This window comes from Echinops telfairi, unplaced genomic scaffold, assembly GCF_000313985.2.
Source record: "Echinops telfairi isolate 266 unplaced genomic scaffold, ASM31398v2 ScPeMD7_11;HRSCAF=52, whole genome shotgun sequence".
Taxonomy (NCBI): Eukaryota; Metazoa; Chordata; class Mammalia; order Afrosoricida; family Tenrecidae; genus Echinops; species Echinops telfairi.
Genome location: NW_022103908.1, coordinates 29,391,973 through 29,401,906, shown reverse-complemented (window position 1 = coordinate 29,401,906; position 9,934 = coordinate 29,391,973).

Here is a 9,934-nt window from a genome sequence, read left to right as displayed (position 1 = left end):
AACTTTAGAGAGTCTTTTACAGAAAATCTAACAGACTTGAAAATAAAACCGATGATTTATTGACTGATTCTTCCCCAAGAGTTGATGGTGGTACCAAGTAAAACCCTTGGCAAGATCAATATATATTGTTGTATTTATCTCTATGATGTTTATTGGTGCAGGTGTGAGAATTTTGTTTCATTTGCATTAACTTGTAATCCATATCAAAGACTGTGTTTGATCTTCATTAGTGAATGTGTTAAGTTCGCTTTGATTTCAACAAGCAAGGTTGTGGGATGCTTGTCAGAGGATGCTAAAAGCCTTACTCCTCTCCCGATGCTGTGTTCCACTGTATAGAGTATAAAACCCTGATCATACCTTTCCTGACTTTTAAACAATCCCAGGTTCTCCTTGAACAATTGCCTCTTGGTCTATGTACACATTCCAAGTTCCCCCAAGAACAAGTATTCTGGAATTCCAGTTTTTCTTAATGATATCCACAGCAAGTGATTGACATAGTTTAATGCCATCGCATAGACATTCAAACACAAATAAATAGCATTCCAGTATTCTCTGCTTTCAATCCATCTGAAGTCAATGAAGAATTCTCATTCTGAAAACAAATTGAATCTCTGGCAGTTTCTTATTATGACTGCAACCATTAAAAAAAATTCTCAGCAAAATGTTAGCTGCTTGTAATATTAATTATAATGTTAAATAATTTCTGCACTTGATCACCTTTCTTTTGAATGAGCATATATGAATAATTTTAGTCAACTTACCAGTTAGGTTTCTTTTAAATATCTTGTCAAAGACTAGTAAGTGGTTCCAGCATTGCATGTTTGTTGAAATCTTTCAATTGACTTTTACTCAATTTCTATAGCTAATTATGAATGCCTTCAGTGAAGCTTGGACATTTTCTTTCAAAATTATCTGATTTTACTCTACCTCTTACAGTGGATGTACCTGATGAATTATTTTTGATACCATAATTCTGTGTTTTACTTCCACCTTTTTAAATGCTTCTTGTGTCTTAACTTGGATTTTTCTTTAATTCTTTAGCTTAAGAATTGCTGCACATCTTTTTCTTTTTGTTTGCCTAGCCCCACATCTTCATATATTTCCTTATAATACAGTACTTTACCTTTAGTTGTTTTCTGAAATTTTATGTTCAGTTCTTTGCTTCATCATTATATCCAGATACTCTGGCTTCTTTAGAGCAAGCTTCAGAATCTCTTCTAAAAGCCATTTAGGTCTTTTCTTTATTTAAATGGCTTTTTGCTTTCTGCAAGTATGATGTTCTTGATACCATCTTGAAACTCCTCTGGTCTTTGGTCCTTATTATTTGAGGAGTCAAATGTATTCTTGAACTGTATTCTCATTTCAGGTGGGGTGTACTGAAGGTCAGGTGTGGTAGTTACATAACTTCTTTTCAAATTGAAAAGGGGTGGAATTTAGCCTGTCGATAGGGCCACAGACTGAGGTTACCTCCTTTTGGCTGTGGCCTTCTCATGAGGAAGGCCCTGGGAACCTCTCCTTCTGTCTCTGCCTTCACCTTGCTGCTGGCAGACACTGGCTGCTGCCAGAGGCCTGAGGATGTGCCCACCACCTTTGGATGCATGGGACTTTGCACCCACCAACTGTGATCTCCCTGCACGTTGCATCGCTGCTTGTGGCTGCATGAGTCTGAAGAGGGACTAAGGGACTCCTATCGGACTTAGGAATTTGAATTGAACTGGGCTGGGTTGCATTATCAATGTATAATTATTTCTTGATATAAAGCTCTTTCTTAAACATACATGGGTGTCACTGGATTAGTTTCTCTAGTCAACTGGACCTAACACATCATGCCATGCCAACACATCATGGCTCTTGTTGGCTTGTTTTCATTTTCTTCATCTTCAACCTGAAATTGTATATGAGCAATCGATGGTCTGCTAATCATTTGGACACTAGCCTTGTCATCAATGATGATATTGACCTCATCCATGTATCTTCTCACAGATGTGAAAAGTGATCTATTAATTACCATCTGCTCCATTTGATGAAGGCTAAGTGTATAATGGTCATTTATATTGGAAAAAAAAGGAGAAGGAGAAGGAGAAGAAATGTTTTCAATGAATAAGACGTTGGTCTTGTTAAACCCTATCATGCAGTCTCCAGCAGTGTTTCTATTACCATGGACATATTTTTAAATTACTACTTCTTCATTTCTACTTTTTACATTCCAATCACCTATAACTATCAAAGACTCTTGGTGTCATTTTTGCTCAATTTCTGCCATAAAAGTTGGTAGGATTCCTCATCTTTTAAATCATTAAATGCATTAGTCTTGTGTAAATTTTAATAACAGTCATAGTAGCTGGTCTTCTTTATTGTGATATGGAATCTATTCTGGCAGAGACAGAGATTTAGTTCAGTGTTTGCCAAAATGGGTGATATCATCCATAGGGGTTGCTGGAAGGACGCAGGGAGGCTTTAAACACAGATATCGATACTTTATCCTAGATTGTGGGCTACATCACAAAACATTTTAAGTATCAGAAGGGCAGTGAATAGTTTATTCTTAAAGGAGGCAGTGGTCCAAATAAGTTTGGGAATACATATTAGCATTTAATTTAGATCTTGATATATTGTTTTGATAATGAATTTGACCCGATTTTGCTTCAATTTCTCATTCTCCATATGATAATTCATTTGACTGTTTGACTCAAAATTTGCCATACCAGTTAATTGCAGCTCAAGATATCAATCAATAGCTTTTCCCTTTCATTTTTTTATTACTTCCAACTTCAATATGTTCACATTTCATGGATTCCATCTTCCGAATATCAATGGGTAGTGTCAATTATTTTATTTCATCTTGAGGAGTATGGCAGCAGCAAATGGGAGTCCAAAAACTTTCCTCCACAGAGGACATTAAGATCGACTCAGCATTAAGGAGGCAGCTCTTCCCCACTCATATTTTTAATTCTCTAGACAATTTCTCACTATGATTAGTAAGGTTTCAGTGGCCAGTTTTTAGAAATTTCTGTTCCTTCTTCCTCATCTCACTTGGTTTTTAAAATCTCCTAAAACTGTACAATATTGGTGACTCTATTGGTTCTTGAAATGTCTATGGCATATTTCCCAGCATCACAGAAACTTGAGAGCTACCCAGCAGGACTAATTGGCAAAGTACAGTTGGAACTATTCTATGGTACTTGAGGTGAAATGAAATTATTTGGTAAACCACTTCCATCCATAATCTTGTTAATGTGAATCCAATAGTGTGGGGACATGCAAATAAGGCATAGAAGACTCTGACTGAAGGATTTATCAGTTTTGCCATTCCTCTGGGTGTAATAGAACTATCTAAATTCAAACAGAAAGGACCCAAGAACCATCGATAAAGATGTGGCATCAGAGATGTATGCTCGAGATCCTTGGAGCAGTGCCTGAATCATGAGACAGACCAGTGAGTACACTGGCCCGGAGAACAAGGCAGAGGCTAAGGAACAATGTGGTTATTGACTGGGAAGGAGTGCTTCTTTTTCCAAAAGATTTATCCTTAATGTTTTCTGATCCTAACTTGTGGTAACATGTTAAATTCTCTAATAAACCACCATAATTGTGAATATTTTCTGTGAGTTCTGTGTAGCCATTGCAATAGATTACCAAACCCAAAAGAAAAGTAGTGTCATGAGAAAGCTGGTTGTTGTCAGAACAGGGCAAAAGAAAGGTGAAGGTGGACCATGTCTGACTTCTGCCTTGGGTCAGTGGACTGGTATGTAGCTGGATTCTCCTTACTCTTTGTATAGTTTAAGTAGATCAGATGTGGCTCCCACACCATTTCTTCAGTACTGAATGATTGACACAGGTTAATGTTTTACATGTACCAGGTGTCATCTAAACTATCTGTTCATGCTCTCAGTAATCCTCATGGAAAGATTTTTATCTGTAGATGAAGATATGCTCACTTTGTGTGGGTATCAATGGGATGGAATTGAGTTCTGTTTGTTTGTTTTGATTTTGGGTAGGTTATTCAGGGATGCCCCTATACTTAATTACTGAGCTACTACCCAGAGGCTCTGCTATTTGAACCCACCATCCACTATGCAGAAGAGAGATGAGGCAGTAGCCTTACATAAAGATTCATTGATGGGGAAACTATAGGGAAAGTTCTACTCTGTTCAAAAAGGTCATTGTAAGATGGGATCAACTTCATGCAGTGCATTAATTTCATTTTTAGTTTATTTAGTCTTTTCTAGGTCAAGTGATTTGTCTCTTTGTTTTATATATCTACAGTTTGACCACATAATTAAAGAAGGATGAGGTTTCTGTTTTGGTAAGGAGACATATAATGATTACTGATTATAGGATATTGATGCTAGATCTAGCAGATTCTAACAGGCAGATAAACCCCATTCCAGGACCTAGAAATGTCATAAGCAAATAATTTAGGCAACAAAGTGGAATAAAGTGCCCAGTTGAGGTAGGATGTCATATTTCCTAACACTGATATTCTGGCAATGGTACACCATCAGCACTTTCTGTATTTAGTACCAAAAATTATGATTAGCCCTTCAACTCCACGTTTCATTATTGTGGGAAATATCTATAGACTTACCTTTTTAGTCACTAGATACAGGGAAAATAATCTACCCAATGATTTCCCCATGACTTTTAGATAAAATCTTAGTAAAATCTATTTCAGATTAAAATGTTAAATGACATTTTTTATAGTTAGAATTGGAAGCATTCAGAACACTCTGATCTTAGACATCAAAATAAATTGTTACATTGAGATTTTGCCTTACCTTGAATCCTAAAAAAGTAATTATTGATTTGGTAAATGTATTTTTCAAAATCATTTGTTCATCAAAGAGCATCAACCTGGACAAAGATGAGACATATGACCTTTTTGAGTCTCTCATCATGCCCTGAGTTAACAAATGGAATTAGAGAGGAAATTATTTCTTACCTCTGGGGTAGAGGTTAGTTGGATTTGTACTTACAGAACTCTAAACTCTGCTTTATCAAAAGTTCTGGGTCATACCAGCCCGTGTAGACTTTGGAATGCAGCCTAGTTTTAAGCTTTTGGATCATGCAATGATTGTTTTTATATGTCACCTTAGCAAAGTTATAAAATGTAATTGATTGGTCAGCACTAGTCCAGATATTCTTGTAAAGGTGTTTTATAGATTTGAGCAACACAAAATCCAATGACTTTTAAAAAAGAATGGCTTTTGATTGAAGACCTTGATAACACAGATGGATATTTCTGGGACAAGAAGGAATTCCACCATAAGTCAGTTACAGAAATCCTTTCTATGTTTCGGGCCTGCTAGCCAGTCCTGTACATTTCAGAATAAAGACTGCAGCCTCGATCTTCCTTTTGTTTCTGGACAGCTGGCCCACCCTACAGACTTCAAACTTATTAGCGTCTAAAATGATGTGAGACAAGAAATCTTTCTCCATTCTCCCTTCTCATATAGTTTCTGTGCCAAATTAACAAAAGTGCTGGTTCAATTCGGAGGACTTGTTAAGATGTTCAATAATAATCTATGAAAATAAAGCCATTGTTCAATGAACAGCTACCTCGTGGGGGCTTTCGTTGCTGGATGGTATCTTGAGGAATGTGAGAAGCCTGTTGCAGACGACTGAGGGAAGCTTATCCTTATGCTTATTTGAGGTAGTCATACAAAGCAATGGAAGAGTGACCAAACTGCTCCTAGGGTTGTTTATCTCAATCCTATACACCTGAATGCCACATCTAATATAAACCATATGTTAAAAGAAATATGAATCACTTAATATGCAAAAAATACACAGGATCAATCAAAAGTCATCTATCTATATTGTACCTGGATTTTAAAGTCATAAAAATTTAGCAAACATTTCATTGACTTCTCTTGGGTCTCATGACAAAAGGAAGTCTCATAAAAAGTCTCAGGAAAAATACAGGCGAAAAATAAATAAGAAAGAGTTTAATATTTATTGTTGCAATGATGTCTTGCTAAAATGGTATGTCCTCAGTGAAAAATTCCCCCCAAAACACCTTGAGCTGAGGGCAGAAAGAAGTTGGAACCTGTGTGGAAGTTGTCAAATAAGATTCATTTCCAGACATCTAAGGAGACTCTGCCTCTCTCCTTTTCTATATTCCCTGGAGCATGACAAATGGTTCAGTACTTTTCAAATGGAAACAAAGGAGCACGAATAGAGATTATGTCAAGAATAAAGTTAAACTATACATTTCCTTATAGATTACAAAAGGGTTTCTGTTCTGCAGAGACTATAGGTATCCTGGATGTAGAGAAGATATTTTGAAATTTCAGTAAATTTTCAAATATTGCTAATATATCTAGTATTAATGGGGATTGCCATGTAAATATTGTATTTCAGAACTGAATTGTGTTAAGACCAGGACTATATGGTAGGCTTTCTCTGACTAAGGTGTTCACAACAACAAATCTATTTAACATGATTTTCAAATATGTAAAGCCTTTTGTAATAATTTAAAAGCTAGATCTATTTAGATGGAAACATGATTTTTGACTAATTAATGAGAGACAAGAAAAATAGTTTCATATGCCTTCTAAATTCTTAGTACACTATTCCACATGTTGATGATGTTTTCTTCCTTCAGAACAATTTTGGAAAGATGAAATAACTTGTCAGCAAGAAATGGTTACAACCAGTTTACACTAATCTTTTGTATTGTCACTTAAAGTTAGAAACCTTGATTATAAAATCCACATTCTCTTCAAATTTCTTCCTATTTAAGCCAAGAACAATGATACAGATAAAAAATTATAAAAAGAACAATTAGTCATATCATAAACTTCAAAAAGATATTGCCTTTAAGTCTATTCTGACTCATAACAAACACTTAGGACAGAGCAGAACTGCGTCATGTGGTTTCCAAGTCTATAATCCATAACTACTTGAACTACTGAAGAAGGCTCCATATATGACAAAAATGTCGTTGCTATCAGCTGCCATTGACGCCATCCCGTCCCACAGTGATTCTGTGCAGAGGCAGGAAACTGCGTGGTTCCCAGGCTTGCGTCCAGTGTGGTAGCCGTGTGTCAGTCCATCTTGTTGAAGGCCTTCATCCTTTTTGGCTGTCTCTCTACTTAACCAAGCTTGATTACATACTTACTTAAAAAAAACAAAACAGACAAACAAACCCTGATGTGGCTTCAATGCCAAGTTTCCAGAACCTATCCCCTTCCGCCCACTATCTTCTTCAAATCATCTTATAGAGAACGATTGTCATTTTTCTCAAATTAAGATCATTATTGTCTTCTATTAAGGACCAAATGTTCTTGTTGCAGCACTTCATCTTTTAATAAAAGAGAAACAAAGTTTTAAAAAACTTAACCTTACTGTCTATCCTTAAACTAAAAGTAGAGTATTAATTTGGTCAATGTAATATGTTTAAATAAAACCACATTTTGTTGTTTCTGTGAGTCACTGAATTTATTTCAACTCATAGTGATCTGGTTGGACAGACTAAGAAAGCCTTATAACGTTTGCAGACTTCTGTGTGCTTTCTCCCACAATATTTGAACTGCTAAATTTTCTGTTAGACTATGAACACTTAACAAAAAAGTAGAAAACAACAAAAAAAATCTAAGCTCTTTATAGTCATATAAATATTTAAATGCTCAAGACTCCTTTTAAACTCTGAAACTAGAGAAAATAGTTAACTTGAGTCACAAGAATATTCCTGTTCTCCCATCCCCTCTCCCAAGCTCACACCCTCTGGCATTTCCACTTCACTGAATGTGCTACTGGTTTGTTTGTCTTGAGCTTCCAAGGGACATCCTGCCAGGGTCACAGCCTTCACTCTAGGGACCCTTGAGTTAAATCCTGGGACATCGGAGCTATTTCCATGTCAAAAACTCACCCTTATCAAGCTTTACATTCTGCCAGGCCCCAACAATCTAGCATCCTTAAAATGCACTCCTGGGAGGGACAGCAAAATCTGAGATAATGACTTTACATACAGTATACCTGCATCTCATACGTTTCAAGTGAGCACTGCTTCTTTATTAAGCATGTGCAATTAAAGTCTTTCCTTAAACTCAATTAAATTCTTAGCTTAATCTGTCCTTCAGCTCCCAGCCATTTGGTTATTTTTTTGCGATGGTTCACTCTATTTTACACTTTTCCTTCACTTGTTGAAGCAGGTGTTTTCTCTCCAACTCATCAGTAATGCTCACCAGCCACTACCTGACTCCAGAGTTCTTACTATTAGACTACACCTATCAAATCTAAAATTATATTACATGTGTGAGTACATCCTTTCCCACCTATGTTCTCTCAGAGTTTAACAAAAGTAAAATTCTTAGTAGTTGCACTGCTACAGAACATCAGGCTGTTATAACTTCATGTGCAAATAGAAATGGACCCCCACTGCCATCTGGCCAACAGGTGACTTGCTTCCTGGGACTGCTTCCAGTACCAAATGTTTTACATTGTATTCTCACAAAAAAGATTATGGGCCAATATTTCTGGTATAATGTTCTTAGGAGAATTCAGCTACTGGGGAGAACAGAGGAAGGAGGAGAATGGATCCAAGCAAGTATTCAATTTTATTGAGTTCTCAAGCTAAGCCTAATATTTTGGTGAATAACTCTTCCCTCATGCCTCTTCAGTCTTTTGTCCAATGAAGAAAGTTAACATAAAACCTACAAAAAAGATTCTTTCTCCTTTCAGGAGATGGAACACAAGTTTTGGAATTCAAATTATTCTGTACATTCCATAATAAAATTATTATCTAAAATCATATGGAGAATATAGGAACAGGCAATGAACCAAACCATGAGAAATTATCCAATAATAAAGGTAAGCATGTGCTTACCTACTAATCTATACAGAACAATTTCACATTTTTCCACATCAAAAATTCTGCTTCTATATTTGGATGACATCTGTCTCTCTCTCAGTCCCACATCACCTTTTCAACTCAACATTCATGACAAAGATTGAGTATCTACTAAGCTAGATGACCTTAGTTGTGCTTATTTACTAATCTGTATTGAGCAATTTCTGATGTAACACATGTGAAAATGTTTCCTATGGATAGCAAATGCAAATAAATGTGTGCTCACCTTGCTTACAGAGTATTCCACCTCTGAAATAATTAATGCAAAAAAAAGTATTTTCACTCTTAAATTTATATTATTAAAAAAATCCTGGCAGTGCAATGGTTAAACACTCAGCATCTAAGCAAATTTTCACCAATCAAACCTAAATGATAGGAAGACATGACAAGCTGCTCCCATAAAGTTTACAGAGCAGAAATCTATGAGGTGTAGTCTACTGTCTATCCCATCAGATCATTATGAGTCAGAATCAACTTGATAGCACTTATAAACAAGAGAGTAAAAATATTGGCATAAATGTTATTATAATAATAATTTACAAGTTAGATACATATTTATCATTCTTCTTTCATACTAAATCCTTTCCACATGATATCTCCTTTACAACCAAATGACACAGATACACTATGTTGTTTAATATACAAAGAATGCCAGAATGGTTACAAATTTCAATCTTAGGAAGCCTCACTTGTAATTGGAAGAGATAGTGCTTTCTAATTAATGACCTGACATCTGTAAATAATTCACAAGATTAATATGAAAGTGAATAAATGATATGTGGCTAGAAAGATGTTTATGTTAACCAGGAAGAGTAGACTAGTGCAAACATTCCTTATTCATTGCCATCAAGTTAAATTCAACACATAGAGACACTATAGAAAATAGCACTGGCTCATTCCATGATGCTCACCTTCCCGACACAATCGCTGAAGACAAAGCCGGTGCATAAGCAAATGTGGTGAAGAAAGCTGCTGGTGCCTGGTTATCAAAAGATATAGCATCTGGGGTCTTAAAGAGTTGAAGGCAAACAAATGGCCATCTAGCTCAGAAGCAACAAAGTCCGCATGGAAGAAGCACAC